The sequence below is a fragment of the Rhinichthys klamathensis genome, unplaced genomic scaffold (assembly GCF_029890125.1).
Source record: "Rhinichthys klamathensis goyatoka isolate OS25496 unplaced genomic scaffold, OSU_Roscu_1.1 h1tg000240l_1, whole genome shotgun sequence".
NCBI lineage: Eukaryota > Metazoa > Chordata > Actinopteri > Cypriniformes > Leuciscidae > Rhinichthys > Rhinichthys klamathensis.
Window position 1 is genome coordinate 235,001 of NW_026606762.1, and position 21,018 is coordinate 256,018.

At 41.5% G+C, this 21,018-nt stretch overlaps 1 protein-coding gene across 5 annotated transcripts in view; it reads left to right on the forward strand.

Moving 5' to 3' along the window:
- zfhx3b (zinc finger homeobox 3b) overlaps positions 1-21,018 on the forward strand; it is a 243,566-nt gene that overhangs the window by 111,854 nt on the left and 110,694 nt on the right. The window contains exon 1 of one of the 5 annotated variants that reach the window (XM_056265744.1): positions 12,255-12,524. The exons of the other annotated variants lie outside the window; for them this stretch is intronic. The gene's annotated coding sequence lies outside the window, so the exon portion shown is untranslated. Of the gene's footprint in view, positions 1-12,254; positions 12,525-21,018 lie in introns of those variants that run through there. 5 annotated transcript variants of the gene reach the window in all.

Sequence of the window (21,018 nt, forward strand, 5' to 3'; positions counted from 1 at the left end):
TGAGAAACATGAGGGTTAGTGTGGAAAATGAGCCCCAGTATGGTCCTCTTTTTTTAGAAACTACAGTGACTGACTCTATCAAAACAAATCTGGACATCATCAGGGACTTTGGGATTGTTGCGTACACGATTGGAGATCTTTGACAGGCATTTTGTGGAAGTGTTACACAATTTTCAGAGCATAAATCGTTCCTTGTTTACTCAAGCACACACTCGTGTCCTGAATATTCTGGAAACCAGATTTTGTCCATTCTTCACATTGCATGCCATTCATGTGACAGCTCTGATTACATGTTACCAGTTTATTAACACTTGGTTAACAGGATTGTATGGCAGTAGGTGCCAAAATGTGTGTTTTGTGTTTGTTCATCTTTAAAGTATGTGTAGCAGGTTTGGGGGCTATAAAACACACGCAGATACTTCAGTCTGTGAGTTTTTTTTTCATGCACATAGTACAAGAGGAAGTTTTTCTTCTGTAATTACATGCAGTCCTGACACATGTTTATGCTAGAGTCCACCAGAGTGAGGATCACCTCATGACAAAATAGCACTTAAAATTCCTCCCCAAATCATTTATCAGTGCCTAATTCTACTCGCTCCCTCCATTTCCGGTCACTCACCGTCAGAAACGTTTGGTAGGTGTGCGTGTCTTCTGTTGCCTGTCGTGTGTATAGTTTGAAATGTACACACCAGCCAGTGTGAGGATGAATGTCGTATGTGGCATCTGTTTAATACAACCCAGCATGTGTTTCCTTTCATTTATTTATTTCACTCTCGAAATATACGAAGGAAGGAAGAAAATGAGAGAGTGGAAAAAGATTCTTTGGGTTTATTCAAAATGGCATAATACCGTAACCATATTATTCTATTACTTTACTGCTGTATATTCTGAAGTATGCATACTTTACCTAGTATGCAAATGTATTAAAATCAAGGAACATCCAGACGACCTACTTTTAAACTAATTACTATACTTCTCAAATGTGTACACTGTACACCTGAATAAGTTGGCAAAACTCAAAAAAGATTGAGGTAATCAGTAGCATCAAATTTTTCAAGTTAAAGCTACACTGTGTAGGATTTTCTCCCATCTAGCGGGGAAATTGTATTTGACTACCAACTGAATATTACTTTCTAAGGGGGCATTTTAACTCCTACGGTGGCCGTATTTTTTCAAATCTGCTGGCAGTCGCGAGTAATCTCCCGCTCGCATTCGTCACGGTGCCACTGAGTGTAAAAACGCGAAAGGCGAAGCTTGAATTTCCAGGTATGTCCCTCTTTGTCTAATGTATTTTCAAGATGGATGCGCAACATGGCTTCCGCCATTCGAGCGACTCGCTCGTATGTATTCTAAATGGCAGATTATACACTTACGAGAATACTTAATTAGTTGGTTGAAGTGATTACACATTAATGAGAACATATAATTTTGAAAGAACAAAGTGTTTTTTGCTAACAATCAACTTAAAATATTCCACAGTGTAGCTTTACACTCCTTTGTACTCCTGTAACGTGAAATATTTGAGTAAACTAATTCATACATTTAACCTAAAATGATCATGTAATCTCAATTTCAATATTTTTTGTAGTGGAAACTTGGCTAGCCTTAACTAGTTAATTCAGTAAATGCTAACTTGCTAATTGGTAACACAATGCTTTGATAGCATCAGCCTAGCATAGAAATTGCTGAATGAGTATGGCGATAGAGAACCTTTAACATTTCCAATTTATGATTGTATTGTAGCTCTAGTTTATACCTACTCAGAGCTTAAAGGGAGTCTTTCAAATGTGTGTCTGGGCTGACGGGGGCTGGGCTGAAGTGTGGTCACTATCTGCTGTTATACAGAGGAGAAGCTCTTGTGGATGTGCAGCGGGCTGGCAGAGCGCAGCACACTGATATTGAGGTCAGCTGTCCAGAATGATCTCATGTTAAGGAATCGTCGAGTCAGCAGGGTCAGAGCAGAAATGCTATGACGACACTTTCTCCATGCCGATAAGGACTTGCCCTCTTTCCGCTCTTTTCTTGGGAAACAGAGTGAGAGAGTCCCACCGGCACCCTACCCACCACACTGGAGAAATATCACAGAACACACGTTGTTCACACACACTCCTTCACCTCTGTTATGAAAAAAGGTACCTTCGCTTTTTTACATTTTGTGATCTCTTCTTCACATTTCCTGAGCACAATCTCTCTCTATTCCAGACTTTTCTACCGCACACAGGCTGTGAAGTTCTAAACAAATATCAAAATAGCTTAAAATAGCCATTGGGACGTTTCCTGGATGTCATGGTGGTGCAAACCGATGCCTGAACAATCCCTGCCTCTGTTTCCCTTGTTGCTCTGACTCTCAGCCAGACAGACGAACTGAGCTCAGGAATTCGGCATACGGGCAACGAGAGCGGATTCATCCTGAAGAGTTCCGTTTGGAAAGCACAGGATTGTAAACAGATAATAGCTCTCATGCAGAAAGGAACCGGAAGTGGGAGGGATCAGGCCAGAGTTGGTGGTGGAGTGTGTTTTTCTCGAATAGCATTGTGTAATAGTGATGTGTTAATTTGGCCATTTGAATGCTTGGATTGGTGTAACAAACGTGATAGAACACTGTACAAATCTTTGCACATGTGGCCAAACGCACACACCCTACCCCCAGCCGCTGCTGTTAAAAGATAGAGCCCGAGCTCTTTGTGATTTTGAGGGTGTGTAGATGTAAGACGATCAGCTCTGTTGGGGGCAACTTTGTGCTGCCTCCAGCTTAAACTTTCCCATCGTTTCACTTTTCAACGAAAAAATTCCCCCGGCACGGACACATTCCGCCACACACACACATTGACACACAAACATATGTCTATAATTTATGGCTGCGAGGTCCTTGATCAATTGATAGCAGCGAATCCTTTGGTAAATAGAGTTTCAGACATATTGCCAATAGACTTGGGTTATTGATTGGAGTGTAAATTAAAAACTTAATCAGGTCTCTGAGATGAGATTTATATCCGCCCCTAGCAAATTACAAGGTGGGCTCGGAGTCAGGCGAGGCGGCCAGCAGTGCCCTAAGAGAGCGTGCCAGTTCCGGCTATCAGAACGCACTCCCCTCTGCCTTGGTTTAGTCTACACTCACTCAGAAAATCTTTGCACGCTTTCTTTCCCAGCCCATTGAGTGTGCTTAGGGTATTTGACATAGTGGATTACGTTGTCAAAGTCTTGAGAAATCGGGATTGGCTCTAAAAAGATTGCTTGTATTTCTTTAATGGATTGACTTGTTTTGTAATCCTCTTCCCCGCATTTTCACACTCTCGCCTCGCCTTGTGATGAAATATGTAAATCGTTAAACTTTTGCCTCGTTTCCTCAATAGCCGCAATCCCCTCATTGGTCATTTTCAGAATAGCATTTATGCAGCCTATCATTGTGTAGATATTCAGCACAAGCCATGTTTTTTTTATGTATTAAGACAATCCCTTTGAATTGCACATTGATTAGATTATGGATTTTTACAGTAATTGCGAAGCGGAGGTTTTCTCTGTCCCAACCTGTCTCCATTATTAATATTGGGAAATGAGAACACATTGGAATAAAAGCGTTCCTTGTGATGCTCATATCTTGGCGTAGGCATGATGTGCCAATAGAATAACCACAGATTCTGTACGATAATTGGCGTTTACCGTTTTTTTAAACGTCAGTGGCATTGTGCTCTTCGGATATCTTCCATTCTCTGTAATTAAAACCAACATTTAGTCTGTGATTAGAGGATGTACTAGACTCCTCTGTGGGATTATACTGCTCTCATTATCTCTCCATTCTGCTGCTCATATTCAGAGCAGATAGAAAGACAGAAGGAGGAAGAGGAAGAAGCCTAATTGCTAGATCATCATACTTAATCTATAGGTGAACTTTAGGAAGCCCTGGAGAGCAGCTCGATCTGGAGATGCTTGTACATTTTACTTAAAAAAAAAGTCAAAACACCATTGTCACAGTTCAAATTCTTTATTTTTAATATTTAGATTGATTTGTGTCAAATAAAATACAAATGTAATAAATATAATACATAATCCAGTCTAATGTGTATTTAGATTGAAATGTAATATTATTGTGTAAAATAAGATTTGGTGATGGGTTGGTTAGTGGACCAGCTAAACTGAGCTGTTGAAGCTGGTCAGAAGAAACCAAGAGTTTAAACAAAGAAGTTTTGATTTGTTGGGTTAGTTAAAAGGACTGGTGGGGACACCAGCATCCCACAATGGGAACCAGCATGCAAAACATAGAATGTTCTGGTGACTATGCTGGTATTTTCAGCAGGGTCATCCATGACGTCACTCGTGATGAGGCAAGTAGCCTCACCAAAAGGTCATGTTAACTTCTGTCCTCCCAGGTGAAGGGTGTATTGAAGGTGTAAGTAATAGCCTCTTTGGCCAGATAAGCTGTGGAAAGACTGGTTTAGTTAGGAAAAAGTGTAGGGGGATCTTAGCCTGATAAAACCACTCTTTCCCTCTGTAATACCCAACAGCTAAAATCAATACATAGGATAATACTGCTGCTATTCCTTCAGACACTTTTGTCTTCCGCAACGCTCTGCCCACATAGACTACATCAGAATAAGTGTTTGTGTTAGTAGACACCTGTGTAACTGGCAGGGACTGATAGGCTTAATCGACTATATTTAAGATTTACTGATAAATTGCTAATTTAGTTCCTCCTGAGGTCATGCATACATTTTCACTTTTTCTCTAGATGTGTGGACCCATGTGGAAGCCTGTGTTGTGAAGTTAAACATATAGGTCATATGGTGGTAGTGAACTGATTGTTACTTCCAAAGGATAAGAAGCAAATGGGAGTGTGTGTGTGTCTGTCTGTTTTCACTCAGGTCAGGTGTATGGGTAAATCTGAGTGAGGGAAGTTCCAGTCAGCACCTTGATTTTTCTGGAAGTGTGTGTCTGAGTGTTTCTTTCGTCCACCAAACTTAGTGGTGGAAAAACATTCAGCTCAGGCCTGCTGCTTTTCGTCATACATGGCCTACTCAAAAACACTTTACCTCATAATTCTTGGACTCTGATGACCTCTTTCTATTTGAAATTGTGTTTAAAGCATATTAAACATTGCACTTTTTAAAATAAAAAAGGGGGCTAGCCAGAACCCTAGCAATTAGCTATCCTAGCAATTAGCTTAAATGCTAATGTTGTATGGTGTTTCCTCTTCTTTTATATAATTCCCTGTGTTCTCTATTACTGTACCTATTAAAGGATGTAACAAAAGAGCAATAATAAAATTAACTAGTGTATGCTAAACTCTGCCTAAATGCTAAGGTGTTTCGGGGGGTTGTTTTGTGTGGTTATTACTAACTTTGGCGTTGGTTTTAGTGCATTGCTATTGTACTTGTAAATCTGAAATTGTATTTTGATAAGATGTATCATTTTGTATTTAGCACAAATGTGAGGGACGTATTACTCTACGTACACTTAAGCATACTTTTGAAAAGAGTAATTTGTATAAAAATAATATGCTATAAAATAAATACTTAACTGTTTTATGTTTAAATTTATTTTAAATGCAATTAGCTGAACTTTAGAGTGCTTTTTTGACCCATTTAAGTAGGACTTAAGCACATCTTTATATGTAATTTCATAATTATTTCTATTGTCTAATGTGATTAAAGTGTATGCTGCTGAAGTCGCAATTTAGGATATTTAAAATATATTAACTTTAAATGTAATATCGAATAACAGTTTAACAATAATACAATTTTAACAATACAGTAAAATTATAATCAAGGACTTCACATTAAGAATGTTAATAAACAACAAAGTGTACATCTTTACAGCATGACAAAAGATTAAGTTTAAAATGTACTTTTAAAGTAAAACTTTTAATTTGACATTACAAAAGTGTACTTAAGGGTGTTAAAACAGTCATGAAAGTGTACTCTGAGTACACATTAGTTGGCTTTATTTAATTAATATTATATCAAGGTCAGTTTTGTAAAACATATACATTTCAGATTTGAAATACACTACAAGTGCACATTCAATACAATTAAGGTTCAGATTGAAGTTTAATACTAAGATTCAGGTTTTTTTTATCTTAGATATATATCCTCACATGCACCACTAAAAATTTAATATTTTAATTGTAAGACCACTAGTAAAGCGACACCATTTTCTTTTTCCAGCCTTCTCGGCTGTCATAGTCCAGCTGTAAAAGATTGCCCAAGGTGCCATGAGGTTAGCCTGTAACATCCTCACCCAAAGTGCAGTGTATTAAAAAGCACTGGGGCCCAGATCTCAGTATATCACAGAGAGAGAGAGTCTGTGATAAGGCCTGCCTGCCTGCACGTGGATCAATGAAGGTTACTGACATCATATCACAAAGTGATAGCCAGTGCCTTACCCCCGGCTATTTATCAGCCCACAAGCTTACGGAGAGAGGAGACCGCGCTACGAGGGGCTTTCTGCTTTCTCTCTGTTACCCCTCGACTGCCCCTCTCTTCTCTTCACCGTGTCACCTGTCTATCATTTGCTGAACTGCTTTGGTGGTGGGCTGTCCATATCGATGCTACTCAGATGCTTTAGCACTACAATAATCTTTCTCACATTTGCCTCTCCGCCTTTTTTGTTCGTTTTTTTCTTCTGTGTCAATACCGTGCTGTGTTTGGACTCAGCGAGCTGTTTCCACAGGCCTTAATTGGCTATTGAATGCTTTCATTTTTTTTAATCAAGTATTTTGATCATGGCCACATCTATCGAGCGTACGTTTGTGTACTATAATTTCCCATCCTGTAATCTTGTGCCTCTTGAAGCCGAGCAAAATGATTTTGGCATAGAGAGAGACAAACATCTGTATCCAAGGAAACGTCAATGACCTTCACATCTTTACTGACCATTTTTTCGCCCTTGTACGTCTTTCTTTTTGACTCACTTCCTGTTATTATCATCAGACTCCTTTGCTTTGTCAAGTTTTCAGTGTCAGGCCTCGTTCTGTGTGACCATGCCTCTGTGTTAGTGTGTGTGAGAGAAAGCGCGTGTGTGTTTGTGTGCATATAGGCGCTTATACTCTCAGGTAGCGTATGAGTTCCATTTATCAGCTGCCCCGGGCACATTGTAGAGGATTTCCCCCAATGGGTTAGTGTGTAACTGCTCTGTCAATACCTGCTTGTCAAGGTAGTGGAGAGCAGAGGGAAAAAGACCCCTCACTCTGTGAACCGAAGCCACTTATTGAGCAGCCAATAGCTATTTACCTCCTGACAGGAAGGGGGAGAGAAGGCCCCAGCTGAGGTAGACAGACTTTGGCTCTCTCTCTTTCTCTGTCATTTGTTTCCTCGTCTTGTTTAGTGTGGTTTTAAGTGGACTTATGAAGTATACATTAGCAGTATAACCTAGCTTCTGTGTATTTCGCTGATCAATAGCTGTGGAAGAACAGATTAAGAGCACGCTCGAGGAGATTGACCTTCCCAATTTAGAGAGTTTCACGCTACTGTAATGGTAATGTAACATTTCCTCTAAGCTCTAAGCTTTCCAGACTGAATTTTCTCGTTTACTGTGCAGTTTTTGAGCGGAAATCAGTGGATTTAAACATGGTTAAAATTGTGTTCAATGGAGCTGAAGAGTACTATACCCAAAGTTTGGGAGAAGCTAGTTCATCTAGGTAATCTTGTCAATCTTAAAACAAGTGCTTACTTCACTGTGATGATACCTCGCTTTGCATCCCTTTCACAACCCCATCTCTACCTTCATTTTTAATCACTACTATGTATTAAGTATTCCAGAAGGGAACACACTTGAGTTGAGTTCAATGCTATGGCCCATGTATGCGTATGTATATCTGAGCTATGCTATCCACATTAATTTGTATAGCTTTATACCCTTACTTAATGACAGAAATCGTCTCATTTGTGTCCTAAAGAATTTTAGCAATAGAATCAGAGACAAAGTTGATACTGAGGTCTCCCGAGCATTTGAGCAATAAAATGCATGTCGGGTGGTGGCTGGGTGATCGTGATGCAGTGGTTTGTCCCTTGAGCTGTAAAGCCATGTTTCCTCTGTGGAATCGCTGTGTTGACAGAGAGCATCTGGATCTGGGTTAGCTGCTACAAAACATGCTCAGCGGCTCGCAGTGTGGAGGTGACCCAGCCCAGGCTGATTTTCATCTGGCAGTCACACCCTGCCCCTCACCCCCTCCGCCCCTGGGTCGCAAACACCTCTCTCCTCTCCTACCCCACTGCCTGTGCCCCACCATGAATGCCTGTTTTGGTGGATATTTCATTTAAGCTGATCTACTTTGATTCAACAAACAAAAGGAGCTTTCTCTGTGATCTGCATTTTTTCCTCCTCTTCTTTCCGTCCGCTTTTGTTTTCTTTAAACTTCTCTCTCTCTCTCGCTCTCTCTCTTTTTCTTTGTGGGTTGAGCGGAGCGTTGTGTTCCATGCTGGGCTGTTGGTGGCCTGTTGGGACATGTTTGGTATACCTGAGTCACAGAGCAAATGTTTAACTCATGCAGGTCCACAAAGAAAACACACACACACACGCATACATGCATGCACAGCTGCCCTTATCAGCCACGCATCGGGTGTTGTGATGTAGAAATCTTTACATTAAAGCAGGCACACACATACATGCTCAATATAAAACAAAGCAAAATCCTGTGCCCGCACGAATGGCCTCTCAAACATACCACACACGAATCGCCCTCGGTAACCCGGGCGCCTTCCTGTTGCCAAATTGGAAATGTATTTCATGTTTATTAAGTTGAAATGAGACGTTAATTCCGCAAAAAAAAAGCAGAAGAGTCATGCTAGAGCAGCATCTGAAGATGTCCCGCTGTTAAAGGACAGCTGTCCAAACAAGGAGAGGGGGGAAAAGGACTTGAAAAAACACATTATATAAACATTTGACAACAGTTGCTCTGTAATCTGGTATTACTTCCACAAGCGGAGGAGAGACCCATGGTCCTGGGTAGGGCCGGGCTGAAGGGGGACACCACTGCGGTGGGGTTGAAGCCTGGTGCGCTGAAGAGGTCAGTGGCAGATGAGAGAGAATGAGGATTCATGGGAATCCCGCTGCGGAGAGCTAATCACGTTTGATGTGCATGTGAACCCGAGCAGGTTCGTTGTAACATGGCTGGGTATGCGTGAGGGACACTGGTAGGGGCTATGAACCGGGCACGCTGACCCACTAATTGGTTGCCACGGTATTCTAGTCTCATAAAGCTGTTTTTATTATATATTACAAAATACAGTGTACCCACATCTCCCTATTTTTTAAAGAAAGATTACACTTCTCATGTCTCCCTTTCTTTGAGTGCTTTGTGTGTGTGACTGTTAGATGCTTTGGGGGGTTTCCAGCGTAAAACCACTCTGAAACAGAAGGAGGTTTATGTCCTTGGCCTTGTGGTGGGTGGCATACATTGCAATCATCTGTCAGACTGTGAAGGGAAGAAATGTGTGTATTTTTCTGATACATATATCTGTGACTGAAACTAAATGGTAGCCTACACCATTACGTACTAGTAGATAAGGCCTACTATACGCTCGCTTAAGTATAGATAAGGTCAGAGCTGTGACTTAGAAGTCAGTATGTGTCTTGACACTTTGAGCCATGTTGCTCAAGTGGGTAATACAAATTTGAATGTGGATTATGACATTTCTTGTTCCTATTCCTGTTGTTTTTAATCACCTCTACACTAGTGTGTCAATAAAAGTGGCAGCAGGTCACAAATAAAGAATGTGATTAAGTAAAAAAAACAATAAATATGTGTCTTGCTCTGATACATTCATCCATGATTGAAACTGGATGATTCGCCATCAGCAGTTACACGAATCATACTTTAGGATACAAAATGTTATCAACTATTGTTATTTGCCAGAATTTGAGTGCATTTATAGTTTTTGCTTTTAGGTGAGGCAGAACAGACTTTCATATAAAAAATCTGTGAAGAGGAAGAAAGAGAAAAGCCATGAGAAAGGTGATGAGTGGTGGTGAGTTGTACCAGGATAAAGTAGTTAAAAAAATGAGTCAGCTGCTTCTTTGGAGCTTATCACAGACATACACAGACTTCCCGTGCCCTCACTGTCATCCCTTTAATACTGTTTTGGATCTGTTCAGGTGTGGCTACCTTTGGCAGCAAAACCTAGTCCTTAGGGCAATAACAGGCTAGTAGGCAGGTTGCCAGTTCAACTCTGCAAACTTTTTCAGCTACTCTATTTCTCTTCCGCTCCTTATGTCTCCCTCTCCCAAAGTGAGATAGACCTTTTATACAAGACTTGGAACACTTCAGCTGTTTCAGACTTCAAACATAGCAGCTTAAAAAGAACTCTGTCTATTAAAACATACTTAAGGCCCTTATTTGCTCCTGTGATTCTGTGGGCATGTTAGAGACTTAAAGAGACAGAGAGGGACAAAAAGAGGGCGAGGGACTCACACAAAGACATTCTTCTCTCTTAGTTGGCCTCAGTCTTTTTAGGATGTGATCTTCCCACATCAGGGTTCAGAGAGTAGGGGTCATGTCTGGAATCACTCTCCAGGCTTCATCTCTTGCTCACTTCTAACCCTCATAAGTCAGTCGTTCTTCACAGAAATGCTGCGTGGTGAAGGTATGAGTTTGTTCTGCCAGACATTCTCTCGTGCTAACAAATAGATAGTTAAGTGCATTTTCGGTCAGCTCTGGTAAATCTGAGGACATTTTGTCACGGAATGGGGCTGTTGGAAAAAGTTAAGATGAACACAACTGAACATAGCAATCTGGCCGCTCAGCACTGATTCATTAGTGACTCATGTGCTTGATGCCAGTATTCCTGGCTGTTTTTAAAAATAAACCTCCCCATTTCTCAACCTCATCTCGCTGAACTCTACATAATAGATGAGTTTATTAATTCACTCACCACAGCTTGTCTTGTTCAATCATTACTCCGTCCCAGAGTTGAGGAGCCCCAGTAGACTAGAGCAGTGCCTGCTTTCCCTCAGGTCCCTGTCAACCATTCAGAAACCCACTGAGACAGCATAAAAGAGCAGGCCAGATTGAGTTGCTAAAGAGGCCTTACTTAGCTACAACCTTCTTTTCACCCCATTTCCATAAGAATAACAGTTTAATAAATGAATTTAGTTCATAGCTGCGTCTTAGTGTTCAGATATGGTGAGCAGTGGTGCCCATGCAGGAAACTTTAGTTACAATCCTGCATTTCCACTTCGATTCTGCATCTCTCGCCACCGTTTACTTTCACTGCCTCTTAATTTGAAGTGACAAGAAAAGTAGGAATTTAGAATTGATGTGAAAACAGCGGAAGTTTGAACTACGGCTAAGACGGTCTAATTGTCGTGTGCTAAGGAATACTGCTTCCCTTGTGTGCTCAAACAAAGACCTACAGATACAGATTTCTCCTCAACTGTCATAAAGGATAGAGAAGATAAACAAACTGCTTTATTTTGTATTTGAAACCTTAATGGACTTTTCTAAACTATACCTTTTTGAGAAAGCTATCAAGGTCATTATGTCCATTGAGTTGAACTATTTCATTAACCCTGAACTGTTTAATGCTACACACATACTGAACGTGCGTGTATATTTGTAGATTTGATTATTAGCGTGGTCATGTGGATGTTTTTGTTTGCACAGTAGTACAACAGTAATTAGAAGCTATAGGGGCCGTTTGTGAGCCTTTTTATTCGCTGGCTGCCAGGGTTAAGCTGTCATTATGAAAATGGCCATCCTTCCCCTGTCGATACCTTTCTTCAGCTTTTGTGTGGAGAGCTGTGCTTTAATTACAGGTCTGTGAGTGATGTCACCGCTGTGGCGTCTGCTGCCATTCGCCCAGCACCTCCCCATTCTCCCCATACACGTGTGCTAAAACACACACCTGCCCCAGCTGCCCTCCATACCTACCTCAATCTCACCTCCTAAGTCTTCCTCAGCCACACTGGTGCTCGGATCTGAACAACTCCCACCTAACCCCAACCCCCACCCACGATTGTTTAGAGATGGCTTGATTATTTGTTCTGTGAATGTGGTTATTTAACTTTCCTCAAGCGGAAGATAAGGAGCCCTACAACTGTTGTAACAAGAATGAACTTGTGCCAGAACGGAAAGAAGTTGGTATGTACGCGAGTATGAGCAAACGTCTTTTTTAATGCACGTATGTACACCTTACACATGAGTTTTAAATGTGTGGGAGTATGCAGGGGACGTGTCTCTGAATAATTTGGATTCCTCAAGAGGTTATTGCCGGAAAGAGCAGAAGAAGAAGGGACACTCCACTGAGGGAACATTTCAATGGTGGAACACTGAACAAAAAGGATAAGAGAATGTTCAAAGCAAATCGTTGTGGACGTCATGCAACAGCAGCACTACACCTGACCTAGGGAATGTGTTACCTTAAAGGGCAAAACAACGCCTGGAGACCATGGAGCTCTTATCGTAGATGTTAGATGACCCTGCTGGAAAAAAAGAAGGCTCCATCATGAAGTCTAAGAGCCCTGCAGAAAAACAGGATTAAAGAATTTTTCTCTTCTTTTTGTGTGTGCGGAGAGAGCAAGGGGAAAGAATGGTAGGTAATGTTATCTTGTTCACAGTTACAAGAATCCTGCTCAGAGAATTCTATGGGGTTTCAAGTTTCTAATATGTATATAAAGTTTCTCTGGCACAATAGAGCTTTTGTGGAGTGCAAAATGACCCCCCTTTGCCTCTCTCCCTTCGTTAAAAAAATGCATTCATATGCTAGCAGAGCTGCGAATGTGGACTCAAGTTTCTGCTATCTTTATGTGTTGTGTCGTCACGGAGCCCCCGCGGGCTGAAATGTGCATCTCATTCACCAGCTCCGGCACTCTGCCAGCACTGCCAGTGCTCCTTCCAGACATGGATTAGGGAGAAAATCTAGGAGAAACAACAAGCTCCTGACAAAAAAATAGCTGGAATGACAGGTAACCCAAGTCAAAGAGAAAGACATCGAGAGAAAGAGAGAGAAGGCAGACGATAATTACAGAGCTTTTTGTTTTCGGGTCCACTTTTAGCTGGCTACTTAAGTGCCTGATCCCAAATATATGCCTTGTAATTACAGTAGTGGGGCCCATTAGGGCAGAGGTCTTTGGGGGATTATGCTTTGTGTGTGTGTATGTGAAGAGGGAAGAGATGGCACAATTGTGTACCATATCCTTGTCCTTGATTGGCTGAAGATGCTTGGGTCCTTGGTTGAGTCAAGTCCTAGGATTCCCCTTGTGAAAGAAGCACAGTACTTGCTTCCTGCTTTCAGCTCTGTGAGCGCTGCTTGACTTGCCCATTCTCAGAGTTCACAGCTAAAACATACAACCTTATTCACATCTACGGGTGTCTCCCTCACTACAAGCGTTCCTTCTCGTTCTTTCTTTGTCTGTATGCTGATGCAGGGAGATTTATGACAGGCTGTCTCAGTGATGACTGCCCAGTGTGGCGTGTGTCATGTCGAGTTGACGGGGACTTTTTGGTGGGGTGTCCATAGAGGCCAAGCAGTTGGATCTCCACCAGTGCTGGGTATCACTAGACTAAAGGAGATGGAGCCAGACCTCACTTACAGGGGAATTTTCAAGCCATGGCACCCGGCCAGATCCTTCCATTGTCTTAGCCCTTGTAGATTAGCACAGTGACACACAAACACAAGCTTACACGAACAAATGGGATGGAGCCTTGCCTTGAGACTGAATAGCGGAGAAGGTGAAGGCGACCAGGGGCGTAGCTGTGCCTTGTGTGTATGCTTGTGGGTACATTAAGCCAACCTGAGAGCAAAAGAGGAAGATCTGCCTCTTTAAGCTGTTGGCTTTCCTAATAGATTCTTAAGCACTGGCTTTAGTGCATGTTAAACCAGGATTACCCAATCAATTATGGCCAGTACAAACAAGGATTACTTAAAACACTACATTTTTCTTGTGTAGAGGGTAAAAACAGGTGATAAGACAAGCATTTCGTCCAGGTCAGCTTGACCCTGAGTGAAAGGGACGCAGGGAGATGTTCATTGTCAGAGGGTTGTCAGGAACAGGAGATTGCATGCCCTTTCCACAAATGCCACCAATAAATGCCAAGGTGAAAACTAACAACAGTTATTGAAAAACGAACTGAAATAAAATAATAATTATCAAAAAGAAATAATCGTTTTCGTAATCATTAAGCTCTCATCCCATGGCGGAAAAATTATGATCTGTGTGGAAGTTTAGGAAAATATCTATAGATGCCGCATCAGGCACGTGAGGTTAGCTGAGGGAGCGGCGCAAAGCAGTTTAAAGTGCACTGCGGACGTCCTAACCAGGAATAAGGGACGATCGATACATCATTTTATGTTCATCTGGGTGTTGAGAGGGATGTCATGAGCATCACAACATACAGTACTGTAAGAAGTGTGACTAAAATAAACGGTGAAAAGATGTTGAGGCTTTGCCATTATTAAGTTTCATTAGTCCCAATTATGATTTATGCGCAGATGTTCGTGGGTATAAAGTGAGCAAGACACAACAGTTACAATATCATAATTATGGTTAAATAAGATAAAAGGCACATCTAATATAACCAAATTACTCTTATTTTCACATTAAATATCACAATGTGCATTTATCACTCAGTCTAGCACTTTCAAATATGATAATTTATACTCATATACACATTGATGTATTATTTACTCATGTATATTATTTATGTTATTCAAGTGCCATCAGTGTTGACTTTGTATGGTTTTCCGAATGAGCGAATTGTCCAGTGAAGTGAGGACTGAACAGAGACCCTCAATCGGAGCACAGCTTGTGTAGATTTATGGAGTAGAAATTCTTGACTGATTCATTTTGGCATTTATTTGCATACTTTTTTCTATTACATATCCGTTTTAAGTTTGTGTCACTACATTTGCATCACTAAGCTTAAATGAAAATAGAGGCCAAGCACCAGTGCTGGGTATCACTAGACTGAAGGAGATAAAGCCAGACCTCACTTACAGGGGGATCTTTAAAATGTCTTGCTTTGGTCTGGACACTGGAAGTGTTCTGTTAATTCTGCTAAACTTTAATTACTAAAAACAAAATAGACATGTGTTCACAACATAAAAACTAAAACTAACAAAATCAATTATGAAACTAATAAAAATTTAATATGAAAATGCTAAACTATAATAACCTTTCTCTGGACCCTCTTCCGGGTCCACATTTTGGTGATGTAATGGCACGTAGACTTGTAGTAGACTACTACTACTCGTATCAGTGTGAACTCTACCAAAGGTCATCTCAGAGGCTCATAGTGGGCACAAAAAGTGAACTAGTGAACATCCTTCTGCAACATAAAATGTCAAATGGGGCACTATACAGTCATGCGGATATGCACACACAATAGGCATCACAGAAGTTTGGATGTGTGCATCAAGTATTTTCCTTCACTTGTTGTTTGCAATAAGACCTTTAGAGGACCCCATCCACAGATAGTGATTTCGCTGTTATACTTGTAATTTATTTGCACAGGTTAAGTTTTTCTTTTGAGGAACAAAGCAAGGGTTATGCTTCCATTGTGAATTACATGTTGCCAGTGTACGAAAATTTTGGTTTGGCCATGTTTAAAGGTGTTATGCAATATATGTATTTAGTAGTTTCTTTGAATATAGAACAATAACATGAATGAATTGCATATTTCTTTAGCTGATGTTTGTGTGTGTACGTGTCTATGTTCTGGCTCTGACCTTCCTGAAACCTGATCTGGAGGGTGTACCGTAGAGTGTACATGCTGATACATCCCCAACTCTGCAAATATACAGAAAGGACATAACACTATGTCTGTTTACTTATTTTAATCTCAATTAGCAGCCAGAGTCTCGCTGCACAATGTGAAGCAAGTATGGACACATTCTTGCCAAACCAGCTCTGTGTGTATGTGTGTACTTTTGTGTGTTTAATTGAGCTCACCTCTCAGTGAACCAGTACATACTCAGTGCATGTTGTAAGCACATGATGGTTGGAGCTTGCCCACACTCTACCGCCTGTTCCCTTTCCATCGTTCCCTCACTTTTCTCTGACTCACATTTCCGTGACACCTTGACTGCCTGTTGTGTCATTTCACGAGTTTCTTTGATGGAGTATTTTACTCCGGCTTGCGGAGTGTGAGTCCTCCCTTTGAGACGATACGCAGGGCCTTTGAAAATAGCTTGTATGTCATCTTAACCTCCGAGTGAGGGGTCAGCCCCTGTTGAAAAGAGTGCTCAAGGCATAAGAGAGCAGGAGAATCCCACTGGATGTCTTTTATAAACCCTTTCACCCTTTAAATTCTTGCGCCATCCCTCTCTGCTCGCATCTCTGTCTGGGCGAGTGAATGGTGACTGTAAACCTTCTCTACCCTTCCTTATGGCCGGATGACTGTGGTAGGAAATAAGAGTGGCCTAATCAGGCCTAATAAGAATGTGTTAGTGACAAGGGGGGCTGTTGAAAGGGCTTGAGTCTTCTGTGGAGACACAAATAGAGAGAAGACATGCCGGGTTTTGAGTTACCAATGTCTGGGCCAAACAAGCAGAGCTCTCTTAGTGTCTCCTACATAATGTACTAGCACAGGACTTTACTGCCAGTTATTGCAGCTACTATCAGTAGCAGGCAAGAATGTGGTTGCTTGTGCTTTTCTTACATGGGTTATCAACACATAAGGTGTCACAATAATTAAAAGGAAAAATCTTTAAAAAAAAAAAGAAAAGAAAAATTCTCTGCCTGTTCGTTGCACCACATGACATTGACGGACAAAAGTTTTTCAATTATTAACAACCAATGAAGCAGTTTTGTTAAAATAGTATTGTCTTCTAATCAGCAATAAAAGATTATGCCAAAATACTTCCTTATTTTTCTTCATTATATCATGATAGTTGCATCACCATGACACATTTAAGTCATTTTTAAATGAAATAATAATAAGTATCACGTCATTGACCCACATCTGCTACTGTTGTTATTGTAGTTCGATACACATTGTGTTGGCTTTAGACATGTGCAGCTCTTGTATTTTAGATCGTCTTTGTCACTGCAGCAACATTTGTCTTTGATATCGTTTGATGCGTCTGTTGTGCAGCTGTATGTTTTCTAGTGTGTGAATATAATCCCATTTTTATCACATCTGTGTCAACAGCTGTGGGAGCCCTCAAGCTAACTCCCACCTCCAAGTGAGCTGAGAGACAACATTTTTTTGACTGTTTTACCCCCTTTAGAAATGAATCCTACTTAATTAAGAAGCAATGAACAATCCACAGATAGCATTCTGTAATTAGCTTAAGCAGGGGCTGCTGTAACCAGATCCACTGCATTAATGACAACATAAGGCACTGTGAAAAGCATCATTGTTCTCTGGATAATTGTCCTTTTAGTTAACGGTGGGCAGGGGAAAGGCTCTCCTTGTTAGAGGATCTTGGCTTGGGGCTGTTGACAGCCAGGGGAACAGATAAGAATGGGTATCCAGGGATGGGGCTGGCACTGGCCCTGTGCCCACTTTGACAAGCCCACTTGTGCCCTCTGCCGAAATCTGGATGGCATGTATAGGAATTAGGCCTCCCCTGGGTGTAAAGGGGGGCATGTGTTAATGACATGCCCCTAAAGGCTAATGAATGAAGAGAGATCAATAAAATAAGGCAGATGTATGCAAACAGCATGCTGATTATGCTGCCTAATGATGCCTGCTGCAACAGAGCTGAGACGGGAGGAACGGGGAGGGGAAGGAAAGTGCCATAGAGCCACATGGAACATTTACCGTCTCCTCACACACTACCATGGAGTAAATAAATGGCTTCTACTCAAGGGGTAAACTGTCAACTAAATGTCAGAGATATTTATGGTGGTGCAACTTTTTTGTTTTCCTCTGTCCATTTTGACAGTGTTGCATTTATATGAATAAGGCAGGGTTTTCTGCACCGCTTAGTCTACCGTCATTGCAAGAGATGGAGCCTGAATGGAATGTGATGTAAACACTGTGTAGCACAAAATAATACCTTAAAAACATGTTTTCTATTGAGTTGTCCTCACTGACTGCAGGCAAAAACAAAGAGCGACCAGTGTAGTCCGGTTCACAAACAAATCACAAATAACTTTTTATAACATTAGTCAAGTGCTGTTAATTTAGTGCTGTTAAAAGTATAATATTGTTTGTTCATGTTCATTCATGCTACATTTAATTATTGTTAATTTAAATGACTGTAAAGCTATAAAAATATTGTTCATTATTTCATATTAGGTAATGCACTAACGTTAAAATATAGAATGTGCATTCTTACAAAAGATTTTGTATATAGTAGTATAGTCGTAATATAGTGGTATTAAGTCACACTCTACTGTATTCTTTCAAACCCTTTGTATTATGGTTTATATCAGTGTTGCTATAGAGTGTTTAAGCAGCATTTAACAATAAGGTTCTATATGTTAACACTGGCTAATGCAATACCTAAAAAGAAATAACAATGAACAACTCTCCTAATCTTTTAATAAACGTATAAAGTATCTTTTTTCTTTTCATTATAAGGTATTCATTAAGCTTTTTGGATGTAGTCAGGGGCTGGGGGTTAGGGTGCAGCCTAAAAAAAGCAGATAGGTTCACCTCCTCTTTTCTTTGAGCTCCCTATTGTATCCAACCAGTCGGAGCTGTTAGAAACACGATATCTGCCTTTAAGCAGAGAGGGAGAGCAGCCAAGACTTAACTGCTGTCTCATCCTGGCAACTGCATGGATGCTGTCTGCCTCCATTCATGAGGACTCAGGGAGATGGAATGAAAAGAGAAGGATGAGAAGAGAAAGAAGTCCCCTCCCCCTGTTCCCGCTCCATTTATTCCAGGATCAGGTCCTCTGAGGAATGTGTCTAGCTCTGTGTACTTGTCCAATTCAGCCTGAACTAGAGACACAGTCTAAGTTCAACAGATAAAGCCCAGGTCTGCACTTTCCCCAGCAGGACGTTTCTGGTGTTGGGTTTCGGTGTAGGAGACTGTACATCTTAGATTTTGAGTGTTGTTTTCTTTGTTTCCTCTGACCAAGCCACTTGGATTTACAAAACGACAAGCAAAATGACTTCATGAGAACAGATGTCCAACACCGTGGCTTTGTGCCAGTCTCAGTAGTTGAGACGTTTGCTAGTGTGCTTAGAGGGATATTGTAAATGAAATCGTCTGCTGGAATGAAAAACTGACTGATGACATCAGAGCCAGCAACTGACAATTGGGTTCACATTGTACTGCTGCGTTATTTTAATAAAAACAAAGATCCAGTGCACATCAAGCCAAACAACATGCTCTGCAATCCATCAGTTGTTTTATTGGGTTGGATTAAGAATACGACTATGTCTCCGCACTCCCCTTGGGCTTGAAATTAAAACCCTAGTCCACTGTTGAAGACCTTGGAGGACTTTCCAATAAGAGGCCATAGAGCAGGTGGTGACCCCCTGTGGCCTTGGAGTATATTATTGACCAGGGTCCGGCACCCCAGTTGATTGCTTTATTGTATTGCTATGGACCTCAGTGGCTGGAGACCTCTAGTTGACCCGGGACTGGAGGGAGCATTGCAGTGACCCTCACCTTAGTGGAAGAGATATGTGGCTTTGACCTGTGCCTTAATGAGGGAAGGCTTGACCTGCAGAACTGCAGGGATAATGTCTCTTCTTCCAGTCACCTTCCTTCTGTCTCAGACTGTAATTTAAAAGCTGTTGGGTCACTGGTGTCCTCCGCATTTGGGGTGGGGCTCTGCCCTGACTGCAGACCCTGTACATGACCCAGGGGTGTTTATCATGTTGGTCTGGCAGGAGGGAGGAGGAACAAAATACAGATTAATCTTCTACAAATAACAACAAAATGGTGCAGGATCACTTTGATACTCAAGTGCTGAATCTACACTTCTACCGGTATCCAGTGACGCCTTCAAAAACCTCTTTATCATTGGACATGAAGGGTCAGTAGCATAAAGGCAGATGAAAACTGGTTAAGCATAAACTCATACCTCCCCCTAGTCGATAAGAATGTGTTATTGAAGCCCCAACTGAAGACATCATGGATTTTTTGCTTCCTGTCTCCATTTCTGGATAAGACTACAAACCCCGGAGTGGTGATTTACACACAGACCTGCTGGATCTCCCGTGCTCTCCATAAACTGTCACTCTGTCAACCTGATCAAGGCACTTTAGACTTGCAAAAGAAAAACCTCTCTAAATGCACATGCACAACCTTCTCACTTCCTCATTACCTTTTGTTTTCCTTTGTTTTGTCTTAAGTGCCAGTTTTCAAAGGCTGATGAAATGTTTGAATAACAGTCTGGAGTGAAGCATACTTGATCACTCTTAAGGCCAATTTATACTTCTGCGTCGGGTGCGCGCAGTAGGTACGGCGTAGCATACGCACAGACGCGTACCATACGCCGTACCCTTCGCCGTAACCTGACGCGCACCTCCTCAAAAATGTAACTACACGTCGCGACGACGCGGACCGCAAGATCTGTGATTGGTCGGCTTGGTAGCATCGCGTTTCCTCCTATGCATTTCCGGCGTGTTCTTCTGCACCGCCCGCCATTTTTAAATTCTAAGTACAGCGAAACTGTTAAAAAAAACTAAAAATTTACCTTTTCCACCTCGATAAGCTCCAACTCCAACATGATCTGCTCTCTTTCAGTCGCCATTGCTTGTAGTAACCTAAACTCAAAACAGCCGCGAGGAATCTTCTTCTTCTTGCCGCGAGGAATCTAAACACAGTGGAACATTAAAACCCTCCGCCGCCAACTAGCGTTTCGGCGCTGTACTGCAGAGCAACGCAGACCTAAACGCAGAAGTATAAATGCTCATGACGGCGTCGCCTACGTGCGTAGCCCACGCCGTACACTACGGCGTACACTCGACGCAGAAGTATAAATTGGCCTTTACATGTAATACCACCAAAATACATGTAATGTGATGTGTTTCTCAAGATTTTATTTTTCAAATTGACTTCTCTCTTTGTGTCCTCCTAATGAGGAACAAAAAGGTTCAGTTAATGAGCAGGCGGTGACAGGGCCAACAGGTGTTGCTTTGGCGTCCTTGTCCGTTCCGCCTCCCCCATACCCGTCC